The 19,727-nt window shown below is 48.2% G+C and overlaps 1 protein-coding gene across 2 annotated transcripts in view; it reads right to left on the bottom strand.

The window, feature by feature from the left end:
• The window catches only part of DAAM1 (dishevelled associated activator of morphogenesis 1), a 184,461-nt gene that overhangs the window by 102,183 nt on the left and 62,551 nt on the right, over positions 1 to 19,727 (bottom strand). The window lies entirely within an intron of this gene.

Below are 19,727 nucleotides of genomic sequence, written 5' to 3'. Positions count from 1 at the left end.
CCACTGTACACCTTTAAGCACCAGTCAAAAACGTTCCTTTTCAACCAGGCCTTTGCCTGACTTGATCTACATCCTATACCAGGGGTCAGCAAACTTTTTCAGCAGGGGGCCGGTCCACTGTCCCTCAGACCTTGTTGGGGACCAGGCTATATTTTGAAGAAGAAGAAAAAAATGAACGAATTCCAATGCCCCACAAATAACCCAGAGATGCATTTTAAATAAAAGGACACATTCTACTCATGGAAAAACACTTTGATTCCCAGACCGTCTGCGGGCCGGATTTAGAAGGTGGTTGGGCCGGATCTGGCCCCAGGCCTTAGTTTGCCTACCCATGTCCTATACAGTGGTACCTCTGGTTATGAACTTAATTGGTTCCGGAGGTCCGTTCTTAACCTGAAACTGTTCTTAACCTGAGGTACCACTTTAGCTAATGGGGCCTCCCGCTGCCACCGCACTGCCGCCACACAATTTCTGTTCTCATCCTGAGGTAAAGTTCTTAACCCGAGGTACTACTTCCGGGTTAGCGGAGTCTGTAACCCGAAGTGTTTGTCACCTGAGGTGTTTGTAACCCAAGGTACCACTGTATTCTTTTTAAAAATGCTGGCTTCTTTTGGGTTTTTTTATTGGGTTGTTGGTTTTGTTTTGATTTTATGTATTTGATATTTTATGTGAACCGCCCTGAGACCTTTGTGTATAGGGCAGTATAGAAATTAAATTATTATTATTATTATTATTATTATTATTATTATTATTATTATTATTATTTCCTGCTTCCAACATACCGTCCAAGTTAATAATTTCAATTCATAAAGCCTATCAAACTGGGTGTAGTCTAATACTTGGTACCAACCAGCCCGTTTTTAATCCTCTATTGATGTCATCCCAAACCCGGTTCGATGGGTGTGTCAACATCCTTTGAAACATAAGGCTACATTTCCATTTCGAATCGCCCGGAAAATAACGAGCAAAAGTCAACATTCAGGGTGTGTGCACACCCTGCTTGCACAGCGTGTTCTCCCTAGCAGAGAGCACGTGTTGCGGTTGGGAACAGGCCACCCTCCAGTGACTAGGCAAATTTAGTTGAATCCCGGCCATTTAAATGGTTAAACTGGGTTGCTGGGGTGTTTTGATTGTTGCCAATTCGGAGGAGGGGTCAGAGTCTATATATACAGGGGCCAAACGTTGGCACGGCCTCTTGGCCGTTTTGCATCGGATCACATGGAGCACTGGGACAATCTTCTCATTGTCTGGTTACATTTCTTTATTTCTTTATTTCCCCTTTCTTTTAATCCTCTCTAGTCCCTTAAATAATTTAATTCCCCCCTTTTCCTGTTCAATTTCCCACCCCACCCCTTACCCTGCCCTGTAGGAAGATTCTCCCTGTATCTGTGGCTTGCCTTTCCCAATAGTGAGAGAGCCCCCGTTAGGGGCTTTCTTTCGCAAAAAGGTTTCCCCCATTTCTCTTGTTGAAATTGTGTTGCTAGTCAGGGCTGTTCCCAGCTTAGCTGGTATCACTTTCGTTTATAGTATCCCCGAAGGTTGGCTTTATGACTCCCTGTGCCTCCAAGGACTATGAGCACTCTGTATATGCTCTTGAACTATGCTGTTTCTGAACAAGTTTATTTTCTTTAAGTTTGTTTTGCCCTGATAGAGGCGACTGCCATTTTGAGATGAGCCATTGTGGCTTAGTGGCTAAAGTGCAGGACTAGGACCTGGGAGTTCATATCCCCCTCTTAGCCATTGTTATAACAAAACAAAACAAACTGCTCCTTATGGGCTATTCTGTTGCTGGGCAGTTCGGCCCATTTGTGATAAAAGAACTTTGGGTTTCTTGAAGGGGTGCTTCCCTCTAAAAGGGCAAGCAGGGGTACCTGGACAAGCTGTGGGCTACCTCAACTCTGCTATTTTACTGGAAACATTTATGCCTGGCCTAGCAGGTGATCCTAGGGCTTTGCCCTAGAATTCGATGGCCTGGAAGCGTTTCCGGCCTGAATAGTGTCCCCATGTGGTCCATGAAGCATTGGTTTCACTGGGTCAGCGCATAGTGCCGGTAATGCCTAGGTTGCAGGATTGGTCCCTGTATGGGACAGCTGCATGCTCCCCCATGCTCTACCTGGACACTTAAGTCCTTTTGGTGGTTACCTCACTGCGAGGGATGTAATGGGCGCCATGTTTGCAATATGCAACTGGGAGAAAGCACCTTTGCGTGCCCGCATTGCAGTTTGCTCTGTGCGTTGCAGAGCACGGCGCTGCACGGGCTGCAATTGCATTGCATTGCTAGGAGATTTGCAGTTGCATTGCACGGAGGGTGTGTAGTTGCATTGCACGGAGTGTGTTGTTGCATTGCACGGAGTGTGTAGTTGCATTGCACGGAGGGTGTAGTTGCATTGCACGGAGTTTGTTGTTGCATTGAACAGAGGGTGTGCAGTGCACGGAGTGTGTAGTTGCATTGCATGAAGGGTGTGTGCATTGCAGGGAGTGTGTAGTTGCATTGCATGGAGTGCGTGTGCATTGCAGGGAGTGTGTAGTTGCATTGCATGGAGTGCGTGTGCATTGCATGGAGGGTGTAGTTGTATTGCACAGAGTGTTTTTTGTTTTGCTTTGGTTTTTTGCATTGCACGGAGTGTGTGTGCATTGCACGGAGTATGTAGTTGCATTGAACAGAGGGTGCAGTGCACGGAGTGTGTAGTTGCATTGCATGGAGTGTAGTTGCATTGCATGAAAGGTGTGTGCATTGCAGAGAGTGTGTTTTGCATTGCACGGAGTGTGTAGTTGCATTGCACAGAGGTTTTGTGTGTGCATTGTACGGAGTGTGTAGTTGCATTGCACAGAGCGTGCTTTTTGCATTGCACGGAGTGTGTAGTTGCATTGCATGGAGAGTGTGTGCACTGCACGGAGTGTGTGTTGTTGTTTTTTTTGTTGGTTTTTTTTTTTTTTTTTTTTTTTGCATTGCACAGAGTGTGTGTCTGAAAAGGAAGCTGGCTTGGCGGCAGCTTGGTTGGGACTTCTTTAGGGGTTCTGGCCAGCGTCGGCCCTGTAAATTTACATATCATGATGGCTGCACAAGATGCCCCCTGCCCAAGCGGGGGCTGGAAGCTGGCAAGCAATAGCTCAATACCTTTTGCCCATATTCCCATTTTATTTAGGGATCCAGTTGGATATCGTTGCTAAAACATACCACTTGGCTATGGAGAAGCTGTCTGCCTTGAAGGAAGTTATTTTGTAATACTTCCTCTGTAGCAAGTGATGCTTCACCAGATCCGATCTTGCTGGGTCACTTAACTAATCTTCCCACTAGGCCAGGCTGCCTAGATTTCACCCCTCCCATATCCAAGAATCTCCTGAGGAGTCTGCTGATTCTCCAGAGAGGAGGAGGCGTGTTCTGGTCTCTACTTATTCTGCTCCAGCACCAAGTCAGTCAGTCAGTCAGTGTCGGAGAGGGAGAGAGACTGAGTGTTAGAGATCATGTGTAGAGATAAGGTTGCTGCTAAGGGCAGCTGCAGATACTCAGTGCAGTGCAGCATTTATTTATGCTTAGACCTATTAAGCTCTGTATATAGTTTGTATAGTTGTAGATAGAATAAAGAAGATATTCTACAGAGCTGCTCTCTGAGTTGTTTATATACTCAGACTCTGCTGTACTCTGCTGTGCGACGACTGTCTTTTTGTTGGAGTGAATCCGGTGCTCACAACTCTAAGCTGTGAGTCCACAGCACTTTGACCTGTTCATGTGCAGAAGGTGGTCTCTGGAAGTGCTACCCAGCTCGCCTAGCCCAGTTGGGGCTGAAGTGGATGAGTCCAGTTGGTGGCACTGGCTCAAGGGCGATGCTGACAGAGGTCCCCTTACCTTTGCGTATGCCTACCAAATGTGGTGAAGGCAGATATCAGGCGATGGTAGCAATTCCTGAATGTATGCAATAGTAGTTCGCCATGGCAGGATACCTTGAACCCGCTCAGGGATTTTCAGGTTCATGCTGGTGCTGCTGGATCTTTGCCCTTTGGTTTTTATTTCAAGGGCTGCTGGTGTGCAAAGCTATGGCCTCAAGCCTGGTGTGGTGAGGCAATCATGTGACATAACTTTTCTTGAGTTTTCCCCATTGTAGTAGCAGTTCACATGTGGCCCGAGGAGTTCAGTGACCATCGGATCTGCTTTTGGTCTGATAACCAGGTGGTGTTGAGCGTCTTGGCAAAACAGTCCTCATGCTGTAGCACAGTCTCTGCCCCTCCGCGCATGCTTTCGAGCTGCGCCACTTAAGGTTTAATATTGTGCTTTCTACTCTCCAAATTACGCTGACACTATCCGATTTTCAGATGAAGCGCTTCAGATCCTGGGCTCCAGACTCAGCTATTGCCAGACTTTTCCAGTCTTGTGGCATTTTGACAACAATTAGTAATTTCAGAGAGCGGCAGCTTCCATTTCCCCTTCTGCTTTTACCTCTTATGGGAAGGCCTGGATGGATTTCTTAGCCTTAAGCTGGCAGTTCTTGGCCATTCGGAAGAATTTGCCCCCATCCTCTGAGCAGATCCTGCAGTATTTGGTCCACCTGCTGCAGATTGGGCATGCGGTTATAACTATCCAAATTCAGTCCGCTGCAATGTCTGTTTCATTGAAGCTTTATTTTTTCAGAGACCCTTGTATAAAGTTTGCAGTGCGCAGGGCCTTGGAAGGTTGGAATAGGCTCCAACCTCATAGGACAGTGGGCAGGAAGTCGGTCAATTTTTACCTATGCAGTATCTGCAACAAGTTAAAACTTGTCTGCGGGTTAAAGATCAAGGTGAGACTCCTTTCAGTAGTCCATTGCATTTTCGCACTGAGGGTTGGGGAAATGGTTGTTGGAGCCAGCACGGGGCCGAGATTCTGGAGGCTTATTGCTTCAGGACTTTTCCTTATCCTTTGGAGCTTGTCATTAGAGCTGGTAACTCTAAAACAGACTTAGTGGGCAGGAGTGCCACAATCAGGCTTCCCGCCACAGGTGAGGAGGGCCCTTGCCCGGTTATGGATAACAGAATATTTGGCTTTTTATTCCCTGGGGGCTGGCCCGCTCCTAGTGCATGAAAATGGGTTCCCGTTAGCCCGGCATCAATGTGCTTACGTCGTGCACCAGTTATTAGAGCCTGCGGCTTGCTTACCGCTGAACACTCCTCATTCCTTAAGATTAGGTGCTGCTGCAAAGGCTGCACACTGGGGGCCTGTCAGTAGACAGGATTGTGAATACGGGTCATTGGAAGTCTGACGCTGACAAGGATTATATCAGGAAGTGTCACAGTGATGTCTGTGCTGATGCTTGTCTGTTGTTTCCTTTTTTCATAGGAGCAGCTGTGCACATTTGGGCCACAGCATTGTACACTAGGCTGGCAAGCATGTTGACGGGTTTGGACTGGGGCGTCATCTCAGTCTTCCTGCCCATGTGAACATATACTGGATGTCCAGATGGGGAATGCTTTGGGAGGAGATCCTTCCTTTGGTGCGGTCGAGTGTGACCTGTGCAGGTCCTCCCGCAGTGCTGGTGGTACAGCTGGGCGAGAATGTTTGCTGTCTTCCTCCAGCATAAGTTTGCATTCCTGCATGCAAGAGGGCTTGGATTGAGTTGATGGCAGCTCTCCCTGGACTCAAAATAATTTAAGGCATTGGTTCAAGGTGGTCTGGAGGGGGGGTGGGAGCACCTGTCCCCTCCAATGCGCAAAGATGTTCCATTAAGGGAATCCAAGGATTTGCCATGCTTTTGTCGACCCCCTTTTGAGGGGTAGGGCCATGCAAGAGTCCCTGGGAGCATTTGGGGTGAGCTTGAGTCTGATCCTGGTTCATTCCTCCCCCATGCTGTTTATTGGAACTGACGATATGGTGGGGCCCAGTCGTCAGTGCTGCCCTGCTGAGGTCAGGTGCAGCTAGTCGGGAACCAATGCCTAGACAAACTACCACCGAGCAGGCCAGAAAGCATGTTAATAAGGCGGTGGATAATAGAATAAAATAAATAAAGTAAATAAAATAACAAATAAAATAAAATAGGTCCTTGCTTTAGGTGGTTCTGTAATATTGCACCCTCCTAATTTTCTTCAAGGCTATTGCCCTCTTTAGGGCAGATGGGGTGCATCTTTCCCCTATGGGGAACGACACCTGGCGGGATGCGATTGCCTTGGGATTCATTGCTCCCCCACAATGTTTGCTGGTACTGACGATATGGTGGGGCCCAGTCGTCAGTGCTGCCCTGCTGAGGTCAGGTGCAGCTAGTCGGGAACCAATGCCTAGACAAACGTACCACCAAGAAGGCCGGAAAGCATGTTAATAAGGCAGTGGAAATAAAATACAGGTCGTTGGAAATCGAATGCATTCAAAGATTATGTTCGTTAACATTATTGGTGTCTTACAATTTTTGCTTGTTTCATCTTATTTATCAGGTTTAGCGGTGACCCGTGTTTGGATTGTGGGGCACAGTATCGTCCATTGGGCTGGCGTCGCAGCACGGCAATCTGGATTGGGTCCAGATTTCGGCTTTCCTCCACATATTCGCTTGTCTTGGCTGTCCAGACGTGGGATGTGCTGGTCGGAGTTCCTGCCAAGTATCCAGAGGCAGTTGCTCTTGGAGGGGCCACCAGCTGCTATTGTGGTGCAGCTTGGTGAGAACGACCTGGTGCCCATGGACTGTTTGTCACTACGTGCTGCAATTTTGGGTGACCTGGAGACGCTGCGTGCAATGGTGCCGACAGCGAAAAATTTTTGGTCAAAGCTTTTGCAACGCTGCGTTTGGAAGGGCAGTCGTTGCCCGGCTGCCACTGAAAGGGCCCGAAAACGCATCAATTCTGCTGTGGTCAAAAAAGTTTTGGAGCTGGTGGCGATGCAATTTCCCACCCCGAGATTCTTTTTGAGAGGCCATCCTTTTTCCAAGCTGATGGCATGCACCTTTCCGCTTCAGGGAATGAGGCTTGGATTGGTGCGGTTGTGACCAAGCTGAGGTCTTGGTTGGGGCTGTGAGTGGTTTGGCGGTGAGCTGAGGGCTCCATGGCGGTTAGGCACTGGTTAAATTGGTGCTTGGAGGGGTAAGTGCCTACCCCTCCAAATGATGCGAATGGGAATTCCGTTAAAGGAAATCCAGGGGCTTGCCATTCTTTCGTCCTTGTCCCCGGAGTCGGACTTGGGCCGTGCAAGCCCCACAGGAACATGAGGGTGAGAAGTAATGGTCTGGTGCCCAGCTTTATTTCTCACCCAATACTTGTTTCCCACGCTGGCTTCCGCTGGTATCCGGAAGGCCAGCTCTGTCCCTGAGGGCAAGGACAGATAGTCGGAACCAGTGCCTAAGCAACCACTCACATTTTTGTATTTGAATAAAGTTGTGGCCAAAATTATGCCAAAAACCTTAAACAAAAATTGATGTGTGAAGTGTGAATTATTGGGGGGCTACTGTGACTCAACACGCAAAGCGTGTTCTCCCTAGCAGAGAGCACGTGTTGCGGTTGGGAACAGGCCACCCTCCAGTGACTAGGCAAATTTAGTTGAATCCCGGCCATTTAAATGGTTAAACTGGGTTGCTGGGGTGTTTTGATTGTTGCCAATTCGGAGGAGGGGTCAGAGTCTATATATACAGGGGCCAAACGTTGGCACGGCCTCTTGGCCGTTTTGCATCGGATCACCCGCCCTCCCTCCCTTTAATAGGGGGGTTTTATATTTAAGCTGATCGCTTGACCTTGCTATGCCTGTCATGGTGTCGTTCGCCTTGGTGCGGGGGCACGGTAGGAATTTTGCCATCTGGCTGATTGGCTGGTGCCATTTGGTTTTTGCCTACTGCGTAGCAAATCGTCACAACTTGTAAGGTTGGCGGTTAGGCACTGGTTAAATTGGTGCTTGGAGGGGTAAGTGCCTACCCCTCCAAATGATGCGAATGGGAATTCCGTTAAAGGAAATCCAGGGGCTTGCCATTCTTTCGTCCTTGTCCCCGGAGTCGGACTTGGGCCGTGCAAGCCCCACAGGAACATGAGGGTGAGAAGTAATGGTCTGGTGCCCAGCTTTATTTCTCACCCAATACTTGTTTCCCACGCTGGCTTCCGCTGGTATCCGGAAGGCCAGCTCTGTCCCTGAGGGCAAGGACAGATAGTCGGAACCAGTGCCTAAGCAACCACTCACATTTTTGTATTTGAATAAAGTTGTGGCCAAAATTATGCCAAAAACCTTAAACAAAAATTGATGTGTGAAGTGTGAATTATTGGGGGGCTACTGTGACTCAACACGCAACACACAGTTACACACACGCAGAGTCAGCAGATATGAACATAGCTGCTCCATCCCTTATTTCTCATACAGCTGGATCAAGGGCTTTGGGCTGTGCTGCAAGATTAAGCATCTCTCTTGTGCTCACATCGGTTTGTGTGGCGTTTCGTCACAGATTGTGGGCTCCTTCCCAGGGCACAACATCCAACGAGCTTCTCCCAAATCAACGTTTATTAGGAGTGCCAGCTCTAATCCATTTAACAGTGGTAGATAGCTATAGTTTAATCACAGATTTGTTCTTTTACAATGCCCTAGAGAGATCCATGGGGTGCCCTAGACTGAAGGACCCAACGACACCAGGAAAAGAGGGAGGATCCATGTTTCCTGTTTCAAATTTGACAGAGAGAAAAATGGATGTTCTCTTCTGCTGGTATCCCGTACCTGGCAGGAATGTTTTAATTCCAGGGGAAAAACAGTAAGATCATCTCAGGAAACTGAAGCTGACAATGTTTGTCAAGTGGCTCTTAAATCTAGATTTCTATAGTACCAAAGGAATACAAAGGTGTCCCCGTTTTTGAAAGGCATTTGGTTCTGGCATTACTAGAAAAGTACAGCGGTACCTCTGGTTGCAGACGGTGTTAAGTTGTGGGTGAACATATCAGACGACACAGCGATTCTTCAAACAGCTCTTGTTTATTCACAGACCCCGAACAGAACTGAACTGAAGGGTTCAACAAGCCTGCTTATATAGAGCTCCACTACAATGCAACAGTAACCACTTTCTGTAACTATCCAATCACTGAACGTCACTTTCAATCCCTTATTTGCATATGTGGACCCGAGTGAAAACTATCTACAGTATCCCCCTGCTGGCCCAGGGTGAGAACTTCAGTACATAACAGATGGGCTCCGTTCTGGAGCTCCGGCCAGACCCCGAGGTTTCCGCAACTGGGGGTTCCTGTTCTGCGCATGCGCATGGCACAGTAGAGCGCTTCTGCGCATGCGGTGAGACCCGGAAAAATACTTCTGGGTTTGCCGCGTGCGTATCCCACAGGATACATAACCAGAGGTGAACATAAGTATGGGAACCACTGTAATATTCTGTAAATTCCCCCAAAGATAGATTAGAGATATGCTTCGCAATATCATCCACTCTCCATAATTTATTTCCCGCAATTCAATAAAAAGGTTTTCAAAGGTTTTCAGCTCACAGTAGGATTAAAACTGCAAAAAGCCAACTGAACATTTAAGATGCAATAAAATTAAAAGTTAAGAGAAAGCAAATTGATTGTAGTTCTAGTTTGCATGAATCCAATTAGGCTGTAATAAAGAGGCCTAATTAGCAAACGGGTTGGCAGGAAGCCTTAGAGGGCAAACAAATTGGGAGGCTAAACAAGAACAGAACAGGCAACTCCCAGCTCCACCCAGTCTGGAGTCCCCTGCTGAACAGACTGTATAAAGACACTAGTATGTGTCTCCTGCTTATTGATGGGCAATACAGTGATACCTCGGGTTACATACACTTCAGGTTACAGACTCCACTAACCCAGAAATATTACCTCGGGTTAAGAAGTTTGCTTCAGGATGAGAACAGAAATCGCGTGGCGGCGGCTCAGCGGCAGCAGGAGGCCCCATTAGCTAAAGTGGTGCTTCAGGTTAAGAACAGTTTCAGGTTAAGATCGGACCTCTGGAATGAATTAAGTACATAACCTGAGGTACCACTGTAGGGGCAAGGAGAATAAGAGGAAGCACTTTCCCCCCATACATTGAATAACTTGCTACCACAAGATATTGGAATGGCCCCTAACTGAGTTAAGCCAATTTATGGAGGACTGTTTTTCAAAGGCTAAAAGGTAAAGGTAAAGGGATCCCTGACCATTAGGTCCAGTCACGGACGACTCTGAGGTTGGTCATGTGGCCAGCATGACTAAGCCGCTTCTGGCAAACCAGAGCAGTGCACGGAAACGCCATTTACCTTCCCGCCGGAGCGGTACCTATTTATCTACTTACACTTCATGCTTTCGAACTGCTAGGTTGGCAGGAGCAGGGACCGAGCAACAGGAACTCACCCCGTAGCAGGGAATTGAACCACCGACCTTCTGATTGGCAAGTCTTAGGCTCTGTGTTTTAACCCACAGCGCCACCCGCGTCCCTTCAAAGGCTAGGTAGCTAAATAGAACCTCCAGCTTCAGAGGCAGTGTATCTGCGAATATCTTGGAAGATGAAACAGGGGGAAGCTTTTACCTTCTGGCCCTGATTGTGTGCATCCAGCTAGCCACTGTTGGGAACAGGATGCTAATACATCGTCCTGCATAACTGCAATTTATATTTGTGTTTTAGCACGCAGAGCACTGCACAATTTTGTTTTGTAGGGGAATGACAGGAGCGGGGACCTACGGAACCCTCTGGGCTCCTTTAGAGAGGGAAGGAGGGATATAAACGGAATAAATAATATGCATTTAACGCCACCTATTTGCCCTCCCTCGGAGGAAAATCTCCAGGAACAGGCAGGCACCTGTCAGAACTAAAGAGTGTAATGCACACCCCCAAGAATAAGGCAGGTTGGATACTCATAGCACCGTGACCTTCCCGGCGTCGGGTTACACTTAAACCTTTTAACATAAAAGCTTTGCCTGACATTTCTTCAGCTGACTTGTGCTAAATCGCTAGTTACTAAGAAAACAAATTCACACCTTCTTTAGACCAGTGTTTCCCAACCTTTTTTGGGCAAAGGCACACTTGTTTGATGAAAAAAATCTCGAGGCACACCACCATTACAGCCCCGTGACGTCAGCGCGCAGCGTCACGCCGGGAGGGACGCACGAAAGTGTAAGTTTCAATTTTTTTCCCTCCCCCTTGCCGGGGAACCTCCAAGCTTTGGGGGTGGGGGGGAGGAGGCAGCAAAGCGAGGCAGGAAGGAGAGCGCGGCTTGGCTGGGTGAGCTTTGGCAGGGGCAGGGAATGAGAGCCGCGAGGCGGGCGCTGCGGACGGAGGCGCTGCCCGCCGAGCTTGCAGGCAGCCAGGCAGGCAGACGGCGAGAGCCCCGTGCTGGGCGGCCTCTCCTCGCCGTCGCCGCCCCGCCTCTCGCCGCCCGACTCACCCGCCTCCCTCCAGGCAACATCTCGCGGCACACCAGGCAACATCTCGCGGCACACTAGTGTGCCGCGGAACAGTGGTTGGGAAACACTGCTTTAGACTTAGACCAGAAGCCAAAGTCAGACACCTCTGACTAATAAGCAGGAATAAACAAGGGAGAGGCTCTTGGAAAAAGTGACTCTCTCCTCCCAGCTTCCCTCGGCTTATTAGATGATCTTATTGTGATCTAAAGACACCAGAGGAATCTGCCGGATCAGGCCCGTGGCATCCTATTCTCACAACGACCAGCCAGAGTGCTTAATGGAGAACCTGCAAGCAGCATTGGCAACCGTGGAGGGAGACCCTTGTCAAACTACAGTTCCCAGGATGCTCTGGGGGGAAGCCATGCCTGTGGTGTGACGCTGCTTTAAAGGCAGCGTGCAGATGAGCTTTGTACGCCGCAATCATCAAAGACCTCAGGCGTCACCACCAAGGCGGAGCAGCACTCGATGCTCGTTTTTAAGAAGCAATGATTCAGAAAGCTGCTACCACTTCACAGCCCAATTTTTATGGCCGGATTGCTTTCCTTGCATCAGCAACATCGAGCACTTCAAAGTGTGTCGTTCTCATCTGGGTGGGGAAATGTTAGTGCTGGGGACGGGCGGGCAAAGCTCAACAGATGCGAAATCAGCTTTGGCGAGAAGAAAATGGGACGGCTCAGTTGGTTAGTGTGTGGTCCTGATAATGCCAAGGTTGCAGGTTTGATCCCACTTAAGGGACACTGCATATTCCTCTTTTTTTTGTGTCAATAAATTTTTATTATTTTCTTTACACATTCTTTCTTACAATACATTAATCAACAATATAAACCTTTTAGCTCTGCCGAGCTTGTGACTTCCCTCCCTCCCGCCAGTAGGTATCTCTTATCAGATCCATTTGCGTACAGTGGTACCTCGGGTTAAGTACTTAATTCGTTCCAGAGGTCCGTTCTTAACCTGAAACTGTTCTTAACCTGAAGCACCACTTTTGCTAATGGGGCTTCCTGCTGCTGCCGCGCCGTCAGAGCCCGATTTCTGTTCTCATCCTGAAGCAAAGTTCTTAACCTGAAGCACTATTTCTGGGTTAGCGGAGTCTGTAACCTGAAGCATATGTAACCTGAAGCGTATGTAACCTGAGGTACCACTGTATTTTATCTTTTCACATCTTCTATTATCTACATTGTAGGAGTTACTTCAGTCCTGCTAGTGTTTTTAAATTTGTACAGCTGAGGGACAACTGCATATTCCTGCGTTGCAAAGGGTTGGGCTGGATGATGCTCAGGGCCCCTTCCAACTCTACAGTTCTATGATTCTAAACACAGAAATATAGCATGTGGAAGAAGAGGAGGAGACCACAGTCCAGCGGTGGGCTACATGCAAGTTCCCTCACAGAGCTACCAGACCCAGAGGTGTTTAACACACAATCCCTTTTACCAGGGAGTTCGGGCAATGGTGTTGTCTGCAACTGACAGCTCCTGTCTGTTTCCACACAGGGAACAATTCCAGCCCGACCTGGAGATGCCAGGGATTGAACCCAGAACCTGTTGCGTGCAATGCAGATGCTCTAACCCAGTGGTTCTCAACCTGTGGGTCCCCAGATGTTGTTGGACTACAACTCCCATCATCCCTGAGCTCTGGCCTTGCTGGCTAGGGGTGATGGGAGCTGTAGTTCAACAACATCTGGGCACCCACAAGTTGAGAAAGGCTGCCTAACCCATGGGTAGGCAAACTAAGGCCCGGGGGCCTAATCTGGCCCAATCACCTTCTCAATCCAGTCCACGGACGGTCTGGGAATCACCATGTTTTTACATGAGTAGAATGTGTCCTTTTATTTAAAATGCATCTCTGGGTTATTTGTGGGGCATAGGAATACGTTCATCTTTTTTTCCCAAAATATAGTTCGGCCCCCCACAAGGTCTGAGGGACAGTGGACCGGCCCTCTGCTGAAAAGGTTTGCTGACCCCTGCTCTAACCCTTAGCTTCAAGCTCTCCCTTGCTTAAAAATATATATATTTAAAGATATCCTCAGGAATCCTGTGAGTTTCAAGCAGCCCTGTAGTGCCCAGTCAGTTTAACAATTCAGGGGATCAAATGAAGTAAGCGATCTCAGCTGGTGGTTAATTTATAAGATAGCGTCGCTGTAAACGCCGCTGACACCGCTCAAAGTTTTGGAAAAGGCAGGCAGGCAGAGGGAAGAGTCTCCATCCAGACCAGACAGTTATCTCCAACTAGAAAGTGGAGAGATTATGGAGAGATACAATCCATCAGTGACATCTGGCAGGGCAGTTGCCGCTCCTGTTGTTGCTGGGGTATTCCGACTCCCCACCTCTTTATTATTAGCAAGTGGCATTTAATTCATTTGCTGTTTCAGAAAGATAAAAGAAACACGCAAAAGCCCTCCAGAAATATATTACCATCTGAAGACATCTGTAATTTGGGGCAGGTGGGCTGTGGGGGACGAAAAAGCCAATACATACAAAATGCTACTTTCATGCAGCTTTAAAACAACAAAAAAATAGGAGGAAAGCACAGCAGCTCTGGGAATGACAAGTGGGGAGAGTGGCTCAGAGTCAGTGGTGGTGTTGTGGTTAAGAGTGTCGGTCCAGGACCTGGGAGAACAGGATTCGAATCCCCACTCCAGCCACGAAGCTGGAGTGAACTGATCTTGGGCCAGTTACTGCCTCTCAGCCTAACCTATCTCTCAGGGTTGTTGTGAGGATTAAACGAGGGGGGGGGGTACAATGTACGCCACTTTGAGCTCCTTGGAGGAATATAAATGTAAACAAATGGATAACTATCTAATGTGGTGCAATGGTTTTATGCTTGCCAAGCGGAAGTTTCCCCCAAGTATCGTATTTTCCGCTCAATAGGATGCACCAGACAATAAGACGCACCTAGTTTTGGGGGGAGGAAAACAAGGGGGGGGGGAATTTTGAATCCCAGGAGCCAGAACAGCAAGAAGGATCTGGCTTCTGGGATAACAGGGCCAAGCATCTTCAGGGCAGTGGGATGAAGGCTTCCCCTGCCCGGAAGAGGCTAAGGCAGAAGCCAGGACTGGCGACTCACTGAAGGGGCACTGAGCAGTTCTCCCTCTTTGCGCAGTGCCTCTCCTTCGCAGGAGAGCCAGAGAGGGAGAACTGTGCAGCACCCCTTCAAGCGAAGCTGGAGAAGGAATAGAAGGAGACCCTTCTGTTCCTCCTTCGGCTTCGCTGGACAGGCACGTTGTGGGGCTGGCGGTGGGGAAAGCCGAGCTTCCCTCACCGCTGCTCCCCGCGCTTGCGGGGCTGGTGAGAGAGGCTGGGTTCCTACCCCTCCCCCAGCCCCAGGGACCACACATTCGCTCCATAAGACACACAGACATTCCCCCTTAGATTTTAAGAGGGGGAAAAGTGTGTCTTATGGAGCGAAAAATACGGTACCCCATGCCCACCCTTAGTCTGCTCCAGGGGAGCTGGGGAAAACCCAATAAAAAAATTAGGAAGATGGGCAGGGAGTCCCCATTGTGGAAGTGTAAATCTTACCTACAGCTGCTTGCATGCTCTTCATGGTCACTGTAAGATGGAGATGCTGGGATAAGTGGACCTTTGGTCCAAACTAGCAGGGCTTTTCTTCTGTTGGGCCTATGGTCTTGGTCCAGTATATCTGAAGGAGCGTCTCCACCGCCATCGTTCTACCTGGACACTGAGGTCCAGCGCCGAGGGCCTTCTGGCAGTTCCCTCGCTGCGAGAAGCCAAGTTACAGGGAACCAGGCAGCGGGCCTTCTCGGTAGTGACACCCGCCCTGTGGAATGCCCTCCCAGCAGATGTCAAAGGAAAAAACAACCACCTGACTTTTAGAAGACATCTGAAGGCAGCCCTGTTTAGGGAAGCTTTTAATGTTTGATGCATTACTGTATTTTAATGTTTGGTTGGAAGCCGCCCAGAGTGACTGGGGAAGCCCAGCCAGATGGGCGGGGTATAAATAATAAATTATCATCATCATCATTATTATTTATTTTGTGAGCCAATCAAAGACTTAATCTTTCTCTCTCTCTCCCCCCTCCTCTTCGAAACACCTCCAAGTTTTCAAAAGCTGCTCACTGACACAAGTCCGCCTGCCATGGCTTACCCCGATGTCTTTGATTCCCCACCCCTGTCAGAGTTTCCATGGGACAGCTCTTCTACAAGCAGGAGGAAGTAACAGGGAAATGTTCTCCTCTGCTGGTTTCAGTACAAACTGCAAAATTCAAGTAGCAAGAAAGGAGAACTCGGCTAAACATCAGGAAGAACTGCCAGAAGAGCTATTTGACAGCAGAATGGTCTCCCTTGGGAGGTGGTGAGCTCTCCTTCCTTGGAGGCTTTTAAGCAGAGGTTGGATGGCCGTCTGTCATGGATGCTTTAGCTGAGATTCCTGCATTGCAGGGGGTTGGACTAGATGACCCTCGGTGTCCCTTCCATTTCTATAATTCAATGATTCTAACAATGTGCTCTCCGAAGCTCACCAAGTCCCTGAAGCTAATTCCAGGGCCCACATGCAGGAAACTTTCACCTGCAGATGAAATCTATCTACCAGCATTCAGCACCTGATTTTTCCAAACTTAACCTTCGGTTCTCCATGCTTTCGCATAAATCTATGGCACTTTTTAAAAATGTCCTCATGAAAACCCGTTAGCATTCTAGTGTGCATCTCTCATAGCATCAAGATTTTGTAAGCAATTTTGCCTGGCAGACACTCCAGCAATCTCCCCATACGCAATGCATTTGTGTACGTTATTTTCACTAAACGGGTGTAATTGCCCTAATATGCCCATTTTTTTACACACATTGTTTTGTTGGGAGCGCTGCATCATAAAATTCAGAGAAGTGCAAATTTCGAATGACACCTGTGTTTAGGTGTACTGTTTCAGAAAATGCTAAGCAGGTCGGTTGGCCTTTTTCTCCCTCCTCAACTAATCCCTAAATTAGAGTCAGTTTAGTATCCCATCCTGCTTCCTTAGCCTCATGCACTTCCTCTGAAATCACAGCTATTAGGATTCAAGCCATTCTAGGAGGTAACATGATAATAAGTGCGAGATCGCCTGCTTTCATGTGCAAAACTGAGAAGCTCTTTCATGTTCATTTTCTAAGATTAACATGCACCAGCTCTTATGATATGACGTATTTTGAGGTCTTAGTCCTGAGAAAATTAACCTAAACTTAATTCCTCATTTTTCTTTTCCCCCAGGTAAATCCAAAATAAGTCGTCAAGTAGATTCACAGCCTGATACACCCCTCTGTCAAGATCCATTCAGAACGGGAACAGATAATATAATAGATTCGCTTCCAGCCCGCTGTATATGAAGCCAAACCACTGACCTAAAAAGTTCCCCTCAGGGTTTGTCTGTCTTGCTGCCTTAATTTGCTGCAAGAGTCTTTCCAATAAAGCAGCTTGCCAAGCTAAATTAAACCACTTTTGGGTTGAGCCTCCTTCAACAGACTTCCAGTTCCATGCTGCTGATGCTGGATGCAGGTTGTAATCCCAAACATTTGCAGGGAACCAGATTTGGAAAGGATGCTCTTGTTGGTGCAGCAATGTCCTGACCTGGACAAAGTACTCAGACTTTGTCTGCTGCTAGAGACTTTACTGCTCAAATCGGAATGGTGCATAAGCAAGGAATTGGTCACCGGCAGTGTTTGAAATCTCCCCCAGGTGCCAGTTGCAATTGCGACCATATGGAGACTTTCAGCTGTTTGCAATGAGCAAATCAAACAAAAGCCATTGAAATTGCAACGGAATTGCAGCTGAAAGTCTGTGGATTTTGATAATAAACCTGATTTGCAATGGGGGTTGAATAATTTTGATTGCATGTGTGTGTGTGTGTGTGTGTGTGTGTGTGAATGACAGAAGTATACAAATATTTTCATACATAAATAAATCTTTGGGTGGCTCCTACCCCTCATCCTGGCTCCTCAGAGTCCATGACTAGTATCTATACCAAGAGAGATAAGAATAAGATGATCTCTCTCTCTCTTATACCCACTGGAGGGGAAATCCACATATTACTGGAAAGTTGGCACTTACTCCCTGCCAGGGAGTATCACTTAAGGCTGCTCAGCAATGCACCTGTCCTGAAAGTCATTGTCTCAGGCTTGGATTACCTGTGCCTTCAACACTGCCTCCCCCATTCTGATAGCAAGCATGATCCATAATGCATGAACTAATGATTAAAATTGCTCTGCGTCTGTAACGGCTGCTGATGACACGAAAGGCTTAAGCGCCCTCCCAAACCAAATGGGTTAATCTGCCCCAGAGCTATGCTTGCTCCATGCCTTTTAACTGCAACGAGGTACATTTGCGCCCCTGAGGATTATACCATATTATAGGGATATCAATTCCATTGCACTCTGAATACTAAAGTGCTTCAGTATGTTGCTGGGAGCGTGTGCGCACTGACGAATGGAAATGAGAATTCTGCATCCCAAAAAAAGAGGCATGCCAAAAACTGTACAAATTATGCCCGTTGCACTGATGAGCAAAGACCTAGCTGCTTTTTCGCTGCTCCTCTGGAAAAACCCAACTCAGCCCTACCCATCCCAATCAAACTTCCAAGATGTCAGGTTCCTCAGTGTGGCTCACACGCTTTCAAATGCACCCCAGCAATCAGGATGCCAAGCATTTTCCTTCTTATAATCCTGATTCTCATAGGGGATCGGGGACATCACTTCTAAAGGCAGAGGCGACACCGTTCAAAGGCGCAGGAGAAGGCAACAGCTACATTTCCTCTGCCATGGAGATATGGAGCAACGAGAAAAGGTGCGCTCCCCGATTTTCCACCTCTAACGCCACTGTTAAAAGGCATGAATCCATCTTCCATTAATGGAAGCAACAAGCCTTGTTTTCCAGTCTGTCTCAGCACAAGCAGAAGATGGAGGACACCTAGCTCACTGGCAGTATGTTTGAAAAGGATCTAGGGGTTTTAGTGGACCACATGAGCCAACATTGTGATGCAGCAGCAGCAGCAAAAGAAGAAGAAGCTAATGCTAATCTAGGCTGCATCAACAGAAGTCTAGTGTCCGGATCAAGGGAAGTAAATAGTACCACTCTATTGTGACTTGGTTGCAGGTGGCGCTGTGGGTTAAACCACAGAGCCTAGGACTTGCCGATCAGAAGGTCGGCGGTTTGAATCCCCGCAATGGGGTGAGCTCCCATTGATCGGTCCCTGCTCCTGCCAACCTAGCAGTTTGAAAGCACGTCAAAGTGCAAGTAGATAAATAGGTATCACTCCAGCAGGAAGGTAAATGGCGTTTCCGTGTGCTGCTCTGGTTTGCCAGAAGCGGCTTAGTCATGCTGGCCACATGACCCAGAAGTTGTACGCCGGCTCCCTTGGCCAATAAAGCGAGATGAGTGCCGCAACCCCAGAGTCAGTCATGACTGGACCTAATGGTCAGGGGTCCCTTTATCCTTTACCTATTGTGACTTGGTCAGACCCCGGAATACTGTGTCCAGTTCTGGGCACCACAATTTAAGAAGGATATTGATAAGCTGGAACATGTGCAGAGGAGGGCAACCAAGATGATCAAGGGACTGGAAACCAAGCCTTATGAGGAATGGTTGAAGGAGCTGGGATGTTTGGCTTGGAGATGAAAAAAAATTGAAAGGAGATACGATAGCCATCTTCAAATATCTCAGGAGCTGCCACATGGAAGAGGGAACAAGCCTGCTCTCTTCTGCTCTGGAGGACAGGACTTGAACCAATGGCTTCAAGTTACAAGAGAAGAGATTGTGACTAAACATCAGGGAGAACTGTCGGAAGAGCTGTTTGATGGTGGAATGGATTCTCTTGGGAGGCTGTGGACTCTCCTTCCTTGGAGGATTTTGAGCAGAGCTTGGATGGCCATCTGGCATGGATGCTTGAGCTGAGATTCCTGCATTGCAGGGGGTTGGAATAGATGACGCCTGGGGTCCCTTCCAACTGCAGAATTCTAGGATTTCATAATCTGGGATGGACCGGACAAGCCCTATCTGCATGAACTGCTTACCCTCCCAACAAGACGTCTCATGCCTGGGTTTTTTTCCATTGTAAACATCCCAGAAGTGCTCAACGTCTTGATGGACAGATGAATTGGTGAGATTATGCAACAGCTGGTGCCAGATGGGGCTGGAGCACAAAGAGATTTAGGGGTGGGAGCAAGACAAGAGCCTGGAAGAATTCGACCTTCTGGTCCGGCAAGCACCAAAGGTATTCACTTGGTAATTGTCCGAAGATCCCATGGTCAGGGGCTTTGCCCACCCACCTGCCGCACCAACCCCCATCCCTCCCCAATGACCCCGCTGCTCCCTCTCCTATTCTTCCCCGAAGCCTTAAGGTAGCGTTAACCCAAAAGCTGAAACACTGGAAGTCAACAAGGCATGTCCCCCCCCCCCATCACCCATCCGAGGAAGCCTTGCAGGTTGCC

This window comes from Podarcis bocagei (genome assembly GCF_964188305.1).
Source record: "Podarcis bocagei genome assembly, chromosome: 1".
In the NCBI taxonomy this organism is placed as follows: domain Eukaryota; kingdom Metazoa; phylum Chordata; class Lepidosauria; order Squamata; family Lacertidae; genus Podarcis; species Podarcis bocagei.
Note: the sequence above shows the minus strand (reverse complement) of the source record. Positions and strands in the feature narration are given on the sequence as shown.